Source organism: Pleurodeles waltl, chromosome 4_2 (genome assembly GCF_031143425.1).
Source record: "Pleurodeles waltl isolate 20211129_DDA chromosome 4_2, aPleWal1.hap1.20221129, whole genome shotgun sequence".
NCBI classification, from domain to species: domain Eukaryota; kingdom Metazoa; phylum Chordata; class Amphibia; order Caudata; family Salamandridae; genus Pleurodeles; species Pleurodeles waltl.
Window position 1 is genome coordinate 98715348 of NC_090443.1, and position 20278 is coordinate 98735625.

The window sequence follows — 20278 nt, forward strand, 5'->3', positions numbered from 1 at the left end:
ACGCTAGGCATAACGGCCCAAAATTAAATATGGCTTCTCCCTGTTAGCCACGCTATAATCAAGCCCTTCATTACCTAGATAAAAAAGCATTAAGCATAAATCTTAGAAAAATATACCCTTCTAATACCTAAATTGTTGTGGGAAAGGGTAAAATCTGGACCCAATTTCGACTTCACTGTTTCACCAACTGGTGTGATCTTAGGCAAATACAAATATTGTGTTTCACAGAGTCTCCTTTCTAGCCTGGGGGCATCAGGGTGAGTGGGACTCTATTTCCTCTTTAGATCTTCCTCATTGTTCTGCAGCTCCTCTTAAAGGCCTCCTGCAGTGCTCCTCTTCAAGGTGGCAGCAGGTGATGTAGACAGTAATCATCCAAAACTCTTCTCCTCCTCGTGCCCTTTGTTCTTATGAGCACCCTTAATGCCCACAGTTGTGAACAGGACAAACAAAATGGCAGAGGCGCAGGGGGCCTCCGGACTCACCTTCATTCTGTTACCATCAGATTGGAGGATGGTCCCTATAGGGCTATTAAAAGTAGCGCTTTTGTGCGCTAATGGCCCTCTGAATAATAGATGTAAAAGGGGAAATTATTTTGTCCCCTTGTCCACCCCACCTTCGTCCCCTGTGTCGCCCACCCTCCAAAATCGGGGGGGGATACATCCCCTGCATCCCCCACACTTCCTACGCCCATGGCTTCAAGTATTTGCTGAGAGCAAAAGCCTCATATGGGAAAGACGGAGGAAGAGAAAAACGAAAAAGCGTCACAAAGGGAGAAAGTAGAAAGCTGCAGGAGTGAGCTGAAGGGGCAGAGAGTGGCTTTATATGGATTGAAGAGGCCCTAGATGGCTTCAGGATTACGCCGCCTCACTATTCCGTGTTCACACATTTAATTGCAGCAGCCGCGTGTTTAAGAGGAGGGCTTTGGGCACCGGCACCTTTTTATTTACAAATTAAGCACTGGAGGAGGGTTCCTATGATTAAATAGCCCCCGTAACCCACTGGGTTGGGGCGGAGGGCGCTTCCCCAAAGGCTTTAATGCAGCCCGAGGCCGTGAAATATCCTGAAGGACTTAGCCAGCCAACCCCTGTAGACCCCAGCCAGAGAACATAGTGCTGAGGAATGCGCCTGAGTCATTTTACAGGACGTGACAACGTTATGACCTCAGTGATCCTTGGAATACAGTTCACGCACTGGGATGTGTTGGAAATCTTCGTACATCTTTATTGTAATGTGAGTGTTAGAAACAGAACTTGATTCTAAGCCTGTTCGAAGTTCTTGCATATTGGCAGATCATGGGGAGGGGCACAGGACGAGTCTGAGTTGCCCAGGGTGGAAACGTTTTGTCAAGTAGGAGCTCCGAGACTGCCGCGCTGCACTGTTTGCGTTAAAGGCTTTACATTTTCCCCGTAGAACTCTTTGCTGGCGACCTCGAGACTGCGCTGACTCCCAGTGGGTAGTATCTCTTGTGTGTCCTGCTCCAGTCCAGTGTTTTTTAATCTCACACTCACTAGAACCTTTAGGCCTGATTCTAAGTACTCCAAAATTAGGCAAAACATGGGAAAGATAAGGCAAGGAAATGAACACCCAAGAGCACAGTATTTAATCAAATTCAGAAGTCATGAATAAAAACTATCTCCTGATTCCACAGTTTCGAACTAGACCAGCTCTGGAGTGGGACATCTTTGATGGCAATACCAAGGACCTTCAGCATCCTAAAGAAACACCACTGCATTGAGAGGTATGTTTGATACAGAGTTTAGAACCTGCACATGTAGGTAACGTGGTAAAACCAGTATTAGATGCCAAGTCTCCTAGTTTCATGGCTAAAACACAACCACTCCCCACCACAGCTCCCTCCAGGCTGCTGATCTGCGGGGCCGCCTAGCTTGTCTTGTGATGTCACGCATAGACACATATGGAGCTCGCGCAAAGCCCCACATCTAAAACTTAGTGAACACAGCTCTGACTGTGAATGCTGATAAATGCTCTCTCAACAGGTGGGCTTCACTCCTTTGCCAATATAATAACACAAACTGTGAAATAAATTCAAAGGCAGCCAACGTTTCAAACGTAGTGGAGAACAAAAGCAGTTTTTCATTATAGATTGACAAGCGCGTTTTCTGGCTCTCTAGTCAATGTCATTTGTGAACGTTCAATATTCAGTGAAAAGAAATGGAGTTAGCTGGGGGAACAGAGAAGTGTCTAACATTTCACCCTCTTATAGGGAAGGGGGCTGTGATGTATGTACACTGCATTTTAAGGTGTATTGTGCTGTTAGGAGTGTGACAGAGATGCCAAATTACTCCTAGGAAAAAACAAAGGATTCTTGAAAATGCAAACCTTAAGGGAGGTATGGGTGAAAGGTTGCCTTGTTTAATTAGCTCTTTGCATGCCTTTGCCAAGTAAGAAACGCACTATACAAAAGTACGATGAGGATGACGAATGGCCATTTGTGAAGGTTTCCTGGTGCTATGATAATGGCAGATGGCGACTTCTAAGAGGAAGACCGAGTTACAGAATCCTGGCTTGTTCTGACCCTATGTTGCTATTTACTGCAGAGTCATGGCCCTTCTCAATAGGCCTGGGCAGGATCTGCTCAAGAAAACTGAGATAAATACAACCAGAGCTCGTGACAGCTTTCACTTCAGCTATCCAAACCAGAATCTTGTTCAGTATTAAAGCTTAGATTGCAGACATCTTTAATGACATTAAAATACTAGAGGTGGGGTTTTACCTGCTCTCATGTCCACTATCCAGGCCTTTTACATTATAATTCATCATTCTTTCAATAGAGAATAAAATGACGACAAATAATGCGTCCTTTGTAAATATGACTAATGGTTACATAGAGTGCTGCTAGAGTCCCAGAACAGCAGCGTGGGATATGGCAATAGCTACGGATGTTTCCTGCACATCAGGCCAGGGTAGGCTGAGGCAACAGCACAGGTCCTGCTCTGTTAGATGGGAGTCACGTAGCCTCTTTCTATTGCCGCTTTTCTTGTGGTTTAGGAAACAATGCTATCTCTGCCTGGCTGACTGTTTTCCTGCTCTTAAGAGGAAGGTTTTAACATTTCCCTCTTAAACCATTTTCTAGCTATGAAGGGAATAATGCTGCCTTTCCTTTCTAACAAGAGCACCAAAAGGGAACATTTCTGGGCCACGATGGACTCTTCTCCAGTACTAAATGTGTTGCTTGCTAGTAATGGTAGAAGGCAGACTGTAGGATCACAACAGTACTGGGGCATCTGCTCACAGCATCTACCAAGTACTTCAGTTTGGGCAAAGCAAATATAACTGCAAGACATTTTTTTTTTTATTCTACAATAAGTACCTGCAAAGTCTTCTGGGAGATCCTTTCTAGGCATTAGCCAAAAGAAACTCTATTGTCGTTACACGTACATTTTTAGTGTTAGCCTGTGTTTATAGGCTCAGAACATGTTTTTATATCCAGTAATGTCAGCATATCTGTACTGACGACAGCTGCTCATTTTCGGTAAAACGATCCAACTGTAAATAAGGATCCAAACTTACAATCTATTACATGCAGCACGTGCATTATGTTACTAGGAGTTTTGAAAATATTTTCCTCTCTTCTTCTTCATCTTTCCCCCCCTGCTCTATCTAGAAAGGGTATTTTGTTCACTCATCGTTGTTCAAGGCTCTTCAAACTATCTAGTGAAGTGCGCTCCCTGCCTTTTGCCACACAGGGTTAAAAATAATTAGAGGTAATATTACTCCCCACCTTATCCATGTCAAGGACTTTTAAAATGTTTTTAATATGCTTGAATAGAGAGTAACACTTAGAGCATTGCGTTCATTGCATTCTCCGATGCCCACTAACAAAGGGCCTGGTGACAAACTTAGGAACAGTAGGCCTCAAGCACAGTGACCTGGCATCCGGATGTCTGCAACTCTATTCCATTAGGTGTTCCATATAGGGTCAGTATTTTTCAACAGTACAATTGGGCACAAGCACACCTTGCTATACAATTCGGCCCACAAGGCTCCAGTCGCCAGACCCCTCCAGCGTGTACACAATGAGATGTAACACTATGCAGTGGGACTTTTACTTTACAAAGCTGCAGCAATCCGGAAGTTCGTACTAGACTGAAAAAAAAACTTATTTGAAGGCAGAATACGGTGACATAACAAAAAGAAGCCCGACTCCCGCTCATCACTTCAGACCAATAATTGTCCGCCACTATATCAAATGATTTGCAAAACAAATATCTCCTTCACATTTCGTAGTTCAGCTTCCCTCCTATGTGTACCTTAGCTTCCTTTGCGATCATGGAAGCCAATTGTTTTTTAATTATTATTTATTATCATATGGAAAGACAGCAGCGTACAACGTAAATAGTCGTAAAGCCAAATCTTTTTTCCCCCCACACACGCCTTGCATGTCTCCAGGCCAGTGCATCAATATCTCCAGAGGAGGTTGGATTACATAGTCTTGATGAGCACAAGAGTTTGGAAATGCGGCAGGGACCCAACTCAATCGCCCCCTGCATTTTTATGTAATTGTGAAATGCAGTACATTTTCTTTCACGCTTAGGGACCCTATCCCCACCATGGCTGTCAGTTTTTCCATTGTTTATATGGACCATACGTTGGACCACCATAACTGTATTGATGGTGTGGACTGGGCCCACCACTGCCGAGCCAACGTCAACCAAGAGGCAAAAAGCAGCTCAGTAAGGAGGTTTTCCCCCAGGTGTTGTTAGAGGGTAGTCTGAATGTTTTCCCCTATCACCGAGTACCAAAGTCGCAGGTTCCAATTGCACACCTAAACCTTATCTCTTTTATATGCAGCAGGGGCGGCTGGTACCATTTAAAAGTGGTGGGGCAAATGAAGTGCCCCACCACTTCCCAAAAAAATAATAAAACACTCCCTCATTCCAAAACCCCGAAGAAACCACCCCTCCCTCCAAAAGCCCAAATAAAAACATAACAATAACTACAAAATAAAACACAACCACTACACTTACGTGCATTACACACTTACATGCATTACACATTTGAAATAAAATAAAACAGCCCTTACCCACGGGCTGTATGTCCTCATCGGTGTTCTTCTGCTGTCTCTGCTGTCCGATAAAGGAAGAGCTCCCCTAACCAATCCAGGCACTACTCTCATGCTGCTAAGTAGCATGAAAGAAGTGCCTGGATTGGATGGAGTTGGCAGGCTGAATGCTGCCGCAGGACCTGGATGACTGTGCTTGGTCTCCACTGAGCTGTCGTAGGACAGCTGAGTGTAGAGCTTCAAAGTGTGCATGTCACTTAGGTCGGCGCAAAACAGCCAGCAAAAGTGACATGCACAATTTGGAGCATCCAGTCAGCCCTGCTCCAGTACTCTGCTGCCAATTGGCAAAGCATGTCTCTGGGCTCGGGGCTGGCACTGCTGCAGTGAGCACTGCGCTGGTAGAAATAAAATGGCAATGAAATGTGTTATGCAGTATTACAACCTCCAAAAATCATTTGACCTTTTGGAAAACATCCCAAATGTGCACCATTGTGGCCTTCCTGCTATTGCAATGTCAGCACTCCAGGGAAAAACTATACATGGTCACCAATTGGACTAGGGTCAGCTACCACCTCATGAGAATCTTATAACTCTTTTTTTCATATAACAAACATGTAGAGAAGGGCATGGCCTATGTCCAGATATGTGACAAGGAAGAGTCATCTAGTGATATTCCCAATTCTTTCTTCCACTTATAGAAATACTGGGCTAGATGTATCAAAGGATTTTGTATTTGCAAACGGTGCGAATGTCCGTTTGCGAATGCAAAAATGCGTATCACGATGTATGAAACGCATTCGCAGTGTGAATTTTAGAAATTGCAAAAACTGCGAATTTTTACAAATGAGAGACAAATTTGCGTGTCGCAAGCAGCGTATCGCAAATAGCAACATGATTTACCGAATCGCTGTTAGCAAAGCGCTAATTGCGATACAGATTAGCGAATCGCAGATAGCGATTTCCAAAATCGTGCCGCTATTTGCGAGATGCAGATTGCGACACGCAAAAAAGGATTTGCAATGCGATGTAGCAAAAAATTGCAATTCGCGATTATTCGCAGAATGGCCGTTTGCACATGCAAATTACCACGAACTGAAACCAGGTGGTAACCAGGTGCAACCTATATAAAGAGCCCCAGAATGCCTCAGCCCCTCTTCCACAATTGCTGCACTCTGCGTCATGGCGAGGAGAATGAGAATCTTGGCAGGTCTGAGGAGAGAGAGGAGGAGACAGAAGCGCATTTTCAGAGTGCGCATTACCCTTTTTGACCAGACTGAGGAGGAAATTTTTGAGAAGTACAGGTTGAGCTCAGCCATGATACTTGACCTGATAGCTGAGCTACAAGCCATGCTGCAGCGCACAACACACAGGACCAATAGCATACCCACCCATGTGCAGGTATTATGCTCCCTGCACCTACTAGCCTCAGGGAGCTATCAAGGGGTCATAGCAGCAGCTGGAGGGGTATCACAGAGTGCCCTCTCTAGATTTTTCAATGCATTTCTCAACGCCATGCTGAGCAGAATACAACTGTACATCAGATTCCCCAACACCCAACAGGCAGTACAACAAACCAAAGTTAATTTTTACCAGATAGCACAGTTCCCACATGTGCTAGGTGCCGTTGATGGGACACATGTAGCAATGTGTCCACCATCGGCTAGCGAGTATGTGTATCGCAACCGTAAAAAACATCTTCCATGAACAAACAGGTGATATGCAATGACTCCCACATCATTACCGATCTCGTGGCCAGATACCCAGGGAGCACACATGACTCCTACATCTTTCGCCACAGTGGGATACACACAAGACTGCTAGCTGGGGAGTTTGAGGAAGGATATCTACTAGGTAATCTGATAATTCACAATAATGCATTGATGTAAGCATAACGTCAGACAACAAATGTACTCGTACTCTCTGTGCATTCAGGAGACAGTGCCTACACAGTGCGCACCTATATGCTAACGCCCTACCTGAGCCCTGCCACCCCAGCAGAGAGGAGGTACAATGCTGCACATAGGGCTACCTGCAACGTGGTGGAGCGCACTTTTGGGCTGCTGAAGCGCCGTTTCAGGTGCATCCATAGGAGTGGAGGTGCACTACAGTACAGCCTGAGACGACATGCAAAATTGTGGCCATATGTGCTATCCTGCACAACATAGCAACCACCCGGGGCATACCAGTGGAACTCACGGAGCCAGACTCAGATGAGGATGATGATCCCTTACCACCCCTTCTACCAGCCGACAGGACCAGTGCAGCAGAAGGCAGGCAAAGACGTGCTGACATCACACGCAACCATTTTTGACGTAAGTAATGACAAATCCACTTCAATAATATGTTTTTCAGTAGTTAGCATCTTTATTACCTTGACTTCAGGTAAACATTGTGTCAGTAGGGCATAGCTATTCACAATGTGCAGACATGATCTATTAACAGTGTCACACTATTAGCATCATAGCATGACTTAATCACACATGTTGAGGTGGTCCCTTGTAGCCCTTAACATCACTTCTTTCGTCCACGCACTCCACTTGAGTGCTCAGTGCCCTCGCTGGCACCTCTAGTACCAGGTTCACCTGCAGTACTGTGTCTGGCACTGTGACGCCTCGGATCAATCACAGGGACTGTCAGACTGCTGAGGCTAGAGGACTTCTCACTGCCACCAACACCCAGTACGCTGGTTGTGGCACTGCGTGCTGTTTGCATGGCATCCACTACGTTGGTAATTTGCACCAGTCCCTGTGCAATGTCCCTACTGCAATGTGCCATCTCCACCTGTGTGGCAACGTCACACAGTGATATCAGGGCTGTTGAACTTGCAAGCCGATTGACTGATCTACAGAAGCTGTCAAACGCAGCCAAATATTGGTGATGGCGCCTGCGCTGGCTGACATGCTCCTGCCGTATCTTTGTGCACAGTTCCCCAATGGCCTGTGTCAACTCCTTGGTGTTCCCAGCAACTCTTTGCTGTCCCTCAATCAGGGTCTCCAAGTGCTTGTTATGTAACCCCTTATTGTTATTGTGAGACACAAACTGTCTGTGCAGTGACTTCAAATGTTTGCATTGCAGGCGCTGCACCTTCAGCATGGAAGCTTCCAGGCCGCCAAAGATTGATGGGCCCACTCCTTCCTCTGTGCCCTGCCTGCCTGCATTGTGACGCCTCCTGAGGAGAGTAGACTGGCGCTGGTGCATGGACTGCTGTCTTCCTGTGGGACTCGGCTCTGGTGGTGGTGTGGGTTCATGTTCTGGCATCTCATCTGAGTCCAGGTTGTACTCTGGCAGTGGTAACACCCTTGCCCTGCGTCTAGTCGGAACAATACCGTAGGACTCACTTGTATTTGAGTCGGACTGTGGCTATGTTTCTGCTTCGCCCAATTTTTCTGATCCTGCAGCAGCAGGGACGACCCATCTGAAAGGATAATGTGCAGCATGTCAGTTCTAGCATTCGTCACAGATTTCCAGTGTTGCTTTATATGTACAAATAAATTGTGTCACCCTGAGTCATTTGTGGGGTTTCTCTATGTGGCTGACCACTATCTTGCTATTTATGTTGTGTATTCACCTTAGGGTTGTGTGCTACCACTCCCAGAAGGCACAGTTGTGTTGCATGTTTAAGATGTGACATGGACTACCTTTCATTGTGCATCAAGCTAGGTTCTATTTCCTAAGGGGCATGTGTACATGCACATGTGGGGATACACATAATCACTGGCCTTACCTTTGCTGGTGCTGGGTGTCCCTGAGGTGTCGATGTCAGTTACACCACTGACAGCTTCTGGCAGCAATGTAGACTCCACCAGGTCTTCCATAGGGGTGGAGGGTGGATGGTCCGCCTCCGGTGCTCCTTGCCTCCCTAAGCCTGCTAGCCACCCTCTCCTTGGCACAGGACTACAAGTCGTACCATGACTTGCGTATCTCCTCCACAGAGCGCTGCGCAACACCCACTGCGCATATTTTTGTCTGTATGTCAGACCAGAGTTTCCCCTTCTCACTCTCAGGTACTTGGAGTGAGGTTTTGCCAAAGAGTCTGTCATGGTTCCCAACAACCTCCTCAATGAGCACCTCCAATTCTTTCTCACTGAATTTCAGCTTCCTCTTCCTGTCTCCCTTCTCCTTCCCATTGCCAGCATTGGCCATGTTGTAGTTTGATCCTGGCTTCCTCACAATGCTGACTCCCTGATGCTGGGCTGTGTCTCTCTCACTGCTCCTTTGGGTGTGGCTCCTGGAAACAGCATGGGCTGACTCACTTCCTGGTTGTGATGTCATCAGGCTGTTCCGGTTTGCCGTTTTCACTATTTGCGAATTACATTTACCGAATCACAATTTTTTTTTGCGATTCAGTATTTGCATCTCGCAAATTGCGTTTGTGAATTTTAAGAAATCACTATTAGCGATTTTCAAATTTGATACATTGCTTTTTTCATTTCTTAAATTGCGATTTCTTAAAAATCGCAATTTGGAAATCGCTAACCGAAATCTTGATACATCTAGCCCACTGTGGTTTAGCATCCGGGGGTGTGATCTCTATCAATTGATATAAACGAGTGACAGCTTTTCTCATCGTGGGTTGTTTTTTAAATGTTTCAATAGGTGTAAGACTTTTCTTAGCTTGTGCACGACATGGTTCAGAGGCGCTCCAGTGTATACGTTGCATCATGTATATTAGGTGGCCATTGTCAAGGGACAGAGGCCGTGTAAGCTTTATCGGTGTAGAAGGAAATGACATAGTTTTGGAACTCCAAACACTAACCAGTGGGCCAGAGTGTTGCATGTAGAGAGCAATAGGGTGGGCTGCTGACAGTGTTGCAATGGGATCTAAGGTAATACATAGATTGGTTTAACATTTTCCCACTGGTGGGATAAGTAAATTCCAGCAATAGGCAAAGCTGGACACTCAAATATGTTGGTCTATTTTGGGAAATCCGAGCCCTCCCTCAAACTTCTGGAGAGCATTTTAGTAGATATTCTGGCAGATTTTTCTTCCCCAAGCATGAGAAAGGAGCTTTTTGTATGGTCTTGATTATGTCCTTAGGTATTAAAGGGGGTAGGATCTGCACTATGTAGAGTAGCCAGGGCAAAACATTTAGGGCCAGATGTAGGAAGCACTTTGCGAGTCGCAAACGGCAAAATTTGCCGTTTGCGACTCGCAAATGCGTGATTCCTATGCAGAAATGCATTTTGCGAGTCGGGACCGACTCGCAAAATGCATTTCCGAATCGCAAATAGGAAGGGGTGTTCCCTTCCTATTTGCGATTCGCAATGGTATGCAATTCCATTTGCGACCGCGTATGCGGTCGCAAATGGAGTCGCAGTTACCATCCACTTGAAGTGGATGGTAACCCATTCGCAAACGGGAAGGGGTCCCCATGGGACCCCTTCCCCTTTGTGAATGGACCCCATATTATTTTTTCAGGGCAGGGAGTGGTCCAAGGGACCACTCCCTGCCCTGAAAATTCCAAAACTAAAGGTTTCGGAATTTTTTGAAATGCAGATCGTTTTCCTGTGAGGAAAACGGGCTGCACTTCAAAAAAAAAAAAAACCTTTATTTAAAAGGCAGGTCGCTAACATGGAGGCCTGCTGACGTCAGCAGGCCTCCATGTTAGCGAGTGCCTATACTCGCAATGGGGTCGCAAACTGCGACCCACCTCATAAATATTTATGAGGTGGGTCTTTGCGACCCCATTGCGAGTTGCAGAAGGTGTCTGAGACACCTTTCTGCATGTCAAATTGCGACTTGCAATTTGCGAGTCGCACAGACTCGCAAATTGTAAGTCGCAATTTGATTTTTTCTTACATCTGGCCCTAAGTTTAATACAGTCTACCCAGCCAAATCACAAAACTTCCAATTTCCCTCACCTGTACAAGTATTGGAAAAAGACTTTGAGTAAAGGGGTTAAATTAGCTGAATAGAGTTCTTCTCTTCAGGCAGAGTGGCTCCTAAGTAGTCAATGGAAGTGGGTGACATGCAAAATCAGAAGGTTGCCATGAGGGACGTGCTGCCTTAGTGGCCGCAGGCAGTTCCATAGCTATTGACTTAGAGTAGTTAATCTTAAATCCAGAAACTTTGGAAAGAGTATAAATTGTGGATTAAGGTCAATAGGTTGGTAACACAACATAACGGGCCTGATTTAGATTTTGGCAGATGGGTTACTCCATCACAGCAGTGACAGATAGCCCGTCTGCAGAAATATAAATCCCATTATATCCTATGGGATTTAGATTTCGGCAGATGGGCTATCCATCACTGTTGTGATGGAGTAACCCTCCTGCTGAAAACTACATCAGGCCCAATATATTGTCTGCAAACAATACAAGTGTATAAGTATACTGTCCAACCTCTAATGTGGTGATCAATGGATTGTGGTTTATTTTTCTTACTAAAGGCTCTAAACCCAGGACGAAAATATTGGGAGACAGTAGGCATCCCAGATGAGAACCCCTTCCAAGACCAATCCTGGCACCAATGCAGTCATTGATCTAGAGACTGGTGGAAGGAGAGACAAAACTGCTTTGTAAACCCATCTGGGCCTGGGACTTTGTTACTTGTAAAAAATGTAATTGCTGGGTCCACCTGTAGAGGAGAAATCAATTCCTCCAGAGGTTGTAGAAGATCAAGCAAGAGAGGTGGCTATTCCACCCCATAACTAGTCATTCTGTTCTGTTTCATTGGGTCTGTCTGCACACCTCTGTGGTTATCACACATGACAAGGAAACATGTCCCACATAGAACCAAGACAAAAACATCATGCTTCCAACTACACACCACAGATGGTGTAGCATGCTACCCATATAGTGTACCACATAGGGGTTGTAAGCACTATATAAATGTTGCAGTGCAGTACAGTGTACCTAGGTCCCCTCTGTGTTGCTGATCTGTAGGAATAACCTGGTTCCCTTGTTTGCTGGGCAGTTGTTTTTAGTTGATCATAGCTCCTCTCACCTCCTTTTACAAGGACTCTATTCATGTGTTTTCTGCTCTCTTGCTTCCAATAAACTATCTCCCCGTATATATTTCATGACGCTGCATGGAAAATATTTAAACTTCTGGTGAGTCCAGAATAGTGGTATACTAGCAATAATACACAATGTGTTCATCGTGTCCCTATATGTACAGTACCAGAGTCTGGGAAATGTTCTGCTTGACTGACTGCTTGTTTAAAAAACCTGGATATTTTTTAAGAAGAGGAAACTGTGGTTTTTTTAAGAGTACTGAAGAGTTAAAGATGTGATATGAACTTTAAGCACCAACACAAGTATAAAGGAAATGATGATCGCGCTGAAAGTTGCCCCATGCTCTAAGGGCATTTGCCTTACTATGGTCAACAGATAAGCAAATGCAGCAGGTGTCAATTATGTGCTACATTTTCGACACCACACACATTTGTAAACCAGTTTCCATGAACGTTCATTAAGAAGTGATCTGAGCGGCCTGGTGTTTAACTCCATGAAAGAGTGAATGGACGACGTGTCCAATTGCTAGTTCTCGGTCTTATACTCTTCCGGTGTCTTAGCATAAAAGTCCGGCCTGCTCATAACGAGAACCGGTATCTTTTTGGTGAGACAGAGAAATGATAGTCCTAGGTATTTGTCATATTTTCCACAAGCCACTCATGCTTTTTGCTAAATAATTCAAATAGAGCAGGCTTCAGTTTGAATTGTGTGCCCAACTACATCCTACTGTCACACATTTTTCGTGTGATTGTCATGCTTAATACACACGTAAGACCCAATTACGAGTTGCTTGGAGCAGTATTCCCGGGTGGTACTGCTCCGGACAACTACACGTTTCCAAATGTTTCCGGGACTGGTGTTATTAGGTCCTCAAACTCCAGACCCGATAATTAGGGACAGCAGAGCCACCCGCGGACCTTCAGAGGATGACGGAGGCTGCTGTACCCGACCCTTACCCCTTTGCATAATTTACATAGGCGGAGCAGAGGAAGCCACTGATCCTCCAGCTGAAGAAATAAGAATCCTTCCCTCCGGCCGCCCTTTCACCTCCCCTGTGGCTAAAGAGAAAGCGCCACGTAAAGGCTGGTTATTTGCACAAGCAAGTGCTGTACACCGCCTGCATTGTTTACCTTTCGTCTTCTGTTTGCAATGCTGGTGTGGGTAAACTGGCTCCTTGCATATGTACAGAGCAGTCACGCAGTATGCTGTCAAATACATTTTACATGTTCTTTTTTCCTTTTTTGTGTAGCCCATACCACAAACTACATCACCTCTGGATACCAATAAACTGACTTGAGGAAGCACTGAAAATATATGAATAGGAAATTAAAGTTATCAAGGCCTTACACAAGACTAAGACTTTGGCTGCTTCTTGACTGATAACAGCGTGGCTTTACCTGTGATGATGCACAGGTAAGAAACTTTGTAGTCTCTTCTCCCTTTGAATTTTGACTTAGAAGGTTTTTGTCCACCAATCAAACTGACTTTATTAGAGAATAAGAAAACATCGTACCCTCTACTCACTGCGGTGCTGCTGTAGGAGCCCATCAGAAGATCAAATACAGGGCCTCATTTACTAGGAAATGGTGCAGCTCGGTGCCACTAGCAATTTTGCTGCGCCGAGCTGCGTAATTTCCAGAATGCAGGAATGCGCTGTATTTACAAGAATATGGTGCATCCTTGGTTTCTCCCCTGCACCATAGCTAAATTAGCGGCCTAGCGCCAACGCAGGCACCCTTGCACCATAGTGCGAGGGTGCCGTCTTTGCAGGGAATTATTGTTTATGTGCAAGAAGGTGTCCCTTCTTGCACATAAACAATCAATAATGGCGATTTGCTCTTTCTATGTGTGCTGCAGAATGCAGCACACATAGAAATAGCAAAAACAAGGAGAAATAAAAGTAATTCTCCTCGTTGCGCCACTCTTAACGCCACCCATTGGGTGGCGTTAGTTATTGGCGCTGCCTCAGCTTTACGATTTCTCGTAAATCTGGGGCAGTGTCAAAATACAATGGGTTTTCCAGTGAAACGCCCACAGCAACACCCATTGCAAGTCCCTTTCAAGCAAAGTAATGCGTGTAAAGAGGCCTTATTTACAAGGCTAAGTTAGGCCACAAAAAGTGGCTTAACGCCGCCTTGTAAATATGGAAAAGGGCACATCGCCACCGGAGCATTGCTGAAAGTGACACTCTGGTGGCGCTAGGGACTTGTAAATGAGCCCCATAGAGTCTTAAAGGTAACTCATTACCTGACTGGGAGGCAACTACAGCAGGTAGTGGGAGAACAGCATGGCTGGCTTTTTCTCTTAATGATAAGCAAAGCTGCAGCTTTCTGGACACTTTAGAGTCTTCTCAATTGATAATAGGAATCCTCAGGTATTGTGAAACTGTACAACGTGGAACTTATGAATGCGCTGACATCCAATTTCTATTGGTCGAATGGAATAAAAGGGAGAACCTGCATATCTAAAGAAATCTGTTTTGGCAACCTCTCCAGATTGAGCGAGATACTCAGATCACTGTCCAACAGAACTCCAGTGTTGCACAGCTTATTAGTTAAAGAGTACTTAGGCCAAAAGAAGACAGGTCAGTTGAGCAGGTGACATGGTCAGAAAAGTAATACAGCTGTTACCTTTAACACTTCTGCACTGATAAGTTTACACCTCCAAGCGTTTTTCCAGCTGGACACTGACTCAAGTGCCTCAGTCACTGACTTTTCCCATGATGCTCAGACACATCGGAGGATCATGGGAATAGACTAACACTGACACCTCAGTCCATTGGCAGAGCCATGCGTGGCTTGAGATACATATATAATGAGTGGCAGATGATCAAGCCGATTGCAGTGGCACTCCATAGATACCCATACTCACTACCTCTCAAAAACCACAGAATCCACGGCAGTGACTGCCCAGCTGCTGACGAACTGTGGTCAGCTGACCCAACAGGAAGGCGAGGTACACACTATCGACGGTGACCTAGACGTCCAACACATTGAGACCTGAAAATGCCCCAACACGTTTGCGACAAAATATCATCCATCAAGGTGACCAAAATATTTTCAGTCACATGGTTGGGATGAAATCCACGATGGGGGTGGCTGAAAAAACCATGGTCTGCAGTTTATTTATTGAGAGTTTTATAAAGCACCAGGACTTCGTCCAAGCAGGTTACATTATCAGATCCACAGCTCATGTAGCAGAGTTGGCATTAGTACAGTAAGTAGACCGTTGCTGAACTAATCAGATCGTCTATTGCATTAAGTATCTTTTGAGAGTGGATATTTCACTTTGTTCTTGAAAACCAGAGAGGGGGGGGTTGTTTTCTTGTCTCTGGCGGTACAGAGTGATAAAACCTTGTTTTAAATTCACCCAGCCAGTCTGCCCCACGTAAGAGCGCTGGAGGTCGAGGCTCTGTTATCATGAAACCCCCAGGCCAGGTTAGCAGATACTGCACAGTGCGTGAGGATTTCAGCCAGAGAGACAGAAACTCCTCTGCCCCTTTCCACCGAGCAAAATTACAAGCAGGACGCCCGACACTTTGGCTTTCTGTAGCGAGCGTGACTTTCAAAATGTCACAGTGGGACATTTTAACTGTGGGAAGCGATACCAAAGAAATGTGAGCTTTTTAGCAAGAAGACATTGGTGAAATCAAATTAGAGCCCAAAGTACACGATGTGTATAGAGGACAAAAGTGCAGAAGAGCAGATGCTCCCCAGACTTTAAAAAGCATGGCGGAGAGTCTGAAGTGGCGGCTGAGGGAGATGGGGGAAGTAATTGAGATAGTTGAAATGGATACTGGTTAGTTACCTTTAAATATATAGGTTACAACTTGCTTGGACAAAGCGGTTGGAACTATATTTCTCTCTGTGGCCTTCTGGAAGAGATTGCAGTAGTCAGTTGTAGGACGAACAGACTTGTGAACATAGACCTTGCACCAGAGGCACTCTTTTGCCAACACCAGGATTGCTCGCCCACCTTCCTTCTGTAGAGGACTACATTTGCCTATTGCAGGTCTCATTAGGTATGACGTAGGCACGGGGTGCCATCAAATAAGTTGCAACTCTGACCATCAGAAGGTGTGCTTTATGGGCAACTGACCTCGAATTATAACATTTGGCTACCGAGGTGCAACATACACCAGGGTCGGACTGGCCTGTAGGGCAGTGCCTGATGGGCTGGTCTGATAGATCAGTGTGAAGACCATTTTGTAGCAGTCGCGGACCGGTTTTATGGCCAGGTGGACCAGTTATTACTATAGATTTACCTGACATACCACTTTTCGCTATCTGCTTTGCTAATGGGGGGCACTTTCATTGTGGTGCCAGGCCTATTGTGTGCCCCTTTCTGGTCCTGATGTACAGTGAAATGGCTGCCGATTATCATCCCGAGGCTGTATAATTGACTTGTATAGTTGGTAGCAAAACGGTATCTAACACATTTTTGGACACTTATCTAGCACCATCACTCCCCATAAGTTGCTGACCACTAGATGCTGTCTTTGGATCAGGTAAGATCTACCTTGACTGTGCACCTAGATTACTGCTTAGTGCGTGTAAACTCTGCCACATAAGACCTTTTATTAACCCCTTTGCTTCCAGGCCTTTTCCCCCTCCTGGGCCAGGCCTTCTTTTGCCTATTTGGAATAGTTCTCGCTTAGGCCCTCATAACTTTTTGTCCACATAAGCTACCCACGCCAAATTTGTGTCCTGTTTTTTCAACATCCTAAGGATCCTAGAGGTACCCAGACTTTGTGGGTTCCCCTGAAGGAGGCCAAGAAATTAGCCAAAATACAGTGAACAGTTCGTTTTTAAAAAGAAAATGGGAAAAAAGGGCTGCAGAAGAAGGCTTGTGTTTTTTCCCCTGAAAATGGCATCAACAAAGGGTTTGCAGTGCTAAAATCACCAGCTTCCCAGCTTTCAGGAACAGACAGACTTAAATCAGAAAACACAATTTTTCAACACAATTTTGGCATTTTACTGGGACATACCCCATTTTTACAATTTTTTGTGCTTTCAGCCTCCTTCCAGTCAGTGACAGAAATGGGTGTGAAACCAATACTGGATCCCAGAAACCTAAACATTTCTGAAAAGTAGACATAATTCTGAATTCAGCAATGGGTAATTTGTGTAGATCCTACAAGGGTTTCCTGCAGAAAATAACAACTGAAATAAAAAAATATTGAAATTGAGGTGAAAAAAACAGCCATTTTTCTCTACGTTTTACTCTGTAACTTTTTCCTGCAATGTCAGATTTTTGAAAGCAGTATACTGTTAGGTCCGCTGGACTCATCTGGTTGCGGGGATATATAGGGCTTGTAGGTTCCTTAAGAACCCTAAGCACCCAGAGGCAATAAATGAGCTGCACCTTGCAGTGGGTTTTCATTCTATACCGGGTATACAGCAATTCATTTGCTGAAATATAAAGAGTCAAAAATAGGTATCAAGAAAACCTTTGTATTTCCAAAATGGGCACAAGATAAGGTGTTGAGGAGCAGTGGTTATTTGCACATCTCTGAATTCAGGGGTGCCCATACTAGCATGTGAATTACAGGGCATTTCTCAAATAGACGTCTTTTTTACACACTGTCTTATATTTGGAAGGAAAAAATGTAGGGAAAGACAAGGGGCAATAACACTTGTTTTGCTACTCTATATTCCCCCAAGTCTCCCGACAAAAATGGTACCTCACTTGTGTGGGTAGGCCTAGTGCCCGCAACAGGAAATGCCCCAAAACACAAAGTGAACACATCACATTTGCTCAAAGAAAACAGAGGTGTTTTTTGCAAAGTGCCTACCCGTGGATTTTGGCCTCTAGCTCAGCCGCCACCTGGGGAAACCTACCAAACCTGTGCCTTTTTGAAAACTAGAGACCTAGGGGAATCCAAGATGGGGTGACTTGTGGGGCTCTCACCAGGTTCTGTTACCCAGAATCCTTTGCAAACCTCAAAATGTGGCTAAAAAAGTACTTTTTCCTCACATTTCGGTGACAGAAAGTTCTGGAATCTGAGAGAAGCCACACATTTCCTTCCACCCAGGGTTCCCCCAAGTCTCCCGATAAAAATGGTACCTCACTTGTGTGGGTAGGCCTAGTGCCCACGACAGGAATGCCCCAAAACACAAAGTGGACATATCACATTTTCTCAAAGAAAACAGAGGTGTAGATTTTGGCCTCTAGCTCAGCCGGCAGCTAGGGAAACCTACCAAACCTGTGCCTTTTTGAAAACTAGAGACCTAGGGGAATCCAAGATGGGGTGACCTGTGGGGCTCTCACCAGGTTCTGTTACCCAGAATCCTTTACAAACCTCAAAATGTGGCTAAAAAAATACTTTTTCCTCACATTTCGGTGACAGAGAGTTCTGGAATCTGAGAGGAGCCACGAATTTCCTTCCACCCAGCGTTCCCCCAAGGCTCCCGATAAAAATGGTACCTCACTTGTGTGGGTAGGCATAGTGCCCGCGACAGGAAATTCTCCAAAACACAACGTGGACACATCACATTTTTCTACAGAACGCAGAGGTGTTTTTTGCAAAGTACCTACCTGTGGATTTTGGTCTCTAGCTCAGCCGCCACCTAGGGAAACCTACCAAACCTGTGCCTTTTTTAAAACTAGAGACCTAGGGGAATCCAAGAGGGGGTGACTTGTTGGACTTTCACCAGGTTCTGTTACCCAGAATCCTTTGCAAACCTGAAAATGTGGCTAAAAAAACACTTTTTCCTCACATTTCGGTGACAGAAAGTTCTGGAATCTGAGAGGAGCCACAAATTTCCTTCCACCCAGCGTTCCCCTTAGTCTCCTGATAAAAATGGTACCTCACTTGTGTGGGTAGGCCTTGTGCTCGCAACAGGAAGTGCCCCAAAACACTATCTGGACAAATCGAATTAGCAAATAGAAAACTACCTGTTTTTGCGGGGGGGACCTGCGTTTTTGGTCCTGGGATCAGCAGCCATCTAGGGAAACCTACCAAACCCAGACATTTCTGAAAACTAGACACCTGAGGGAGTCAAGGGAGGTGTGACTTGCGTAGATCACCCAATATTTTCTTACCCAGAATCCTCAGCAAACCGCAAATCTAGCTAACAAAATCAAATTTTTCCAACATTTCTGTGTGGGATCACTGCACAGGGACACAATTCCTACCACCCAACGTTCTCCTCGGTCTCCTGGTAAAAATGATACCTCACTTGTGTAGGTGGGCCAAGTGTTTGTGACAGGGAAGAGCCAAAAACACGTCGAAATTGAGGTGGAACCAAAGTGGGTCCAAAGGGCAGTTTGAAAAAAAACATTTGTAGGCTGACAAGTGCAGCAGAAATTTTATCGATATAGATGAGACAATACTGGGTGGTAGGAATTTTGTGGATTACTGCAGATTCTGGAAGGTTCCATCACAAAAATGTGGGGAAAATGTGTGCTTTCCAGCAAAGTTGCAGGGCATTGTGGGTAAGGAAATGGTGCAGGGTGCATGTGAAGCACACCACCCTGGAATCAATTAGATGTTTAGTTTTCATGTGTGTCTAGGTCTTGTGGATTTTTGTACATGGCAGCGTCCCAAAGTAAAAAAAAAGTGCAGCCCTCACCATTCCAAGTGGGACGATTTTAGAGTTACCAAGCTCTCATGGCCCAAATGTAAAACAAAAAACAAAAATAATCAAATGTTCTCTTGCTTGCCATGGGATAAGATGTTTTAGTGTGCGGGGGAGAGCTGAAAGACTGTTAGCCCCTTCAGTTCGGGTGGGGGCATAATCAGGCCCATACTGGTTGGTAGCCACCACCCCATTATTTTCTTTTATTTTTTGTATTCCCTGGCATCTAGTACACTTTCTGTCCCCCCGGGATGTGGATCAGGGGTAATTGCCCAATCTGCCCACTGGTGGGCAGAACAACTTTGGCCCCATTCATTTGGGGTGGGGGTATGGCCATACCCCCAACCTCTTATTTTGGAAAAAACCTTCCCTGGTTTCTGGTGGGCTTTCTGCCCCCTTTGGGGGCAGATGGGCCTTCCAAAATAGGCCAGCCTGCCCCCAAAGGGGATAGTTATGGCCAACAGTAATGTGCCCCCATGGGGAGAGACCCTTGCCCAAGGGTCTGCCCCCTCCAAACAAAACACACACATACACACACACCAATTCATGGTGTCTAGAGGTTTCTGCCCCCTTTGGGGGCAGATTGGCCTAACAAAAATAGGCTGATCTGCCCCCAAGGGGGGCAGAAATGGCCTAAATACAATTTGCCCCCCAGGGGAGCGACCCTTGTCTAAGGGGTCGTCCTCCATACATAAAAATATAAAGTAATTAAAAAATA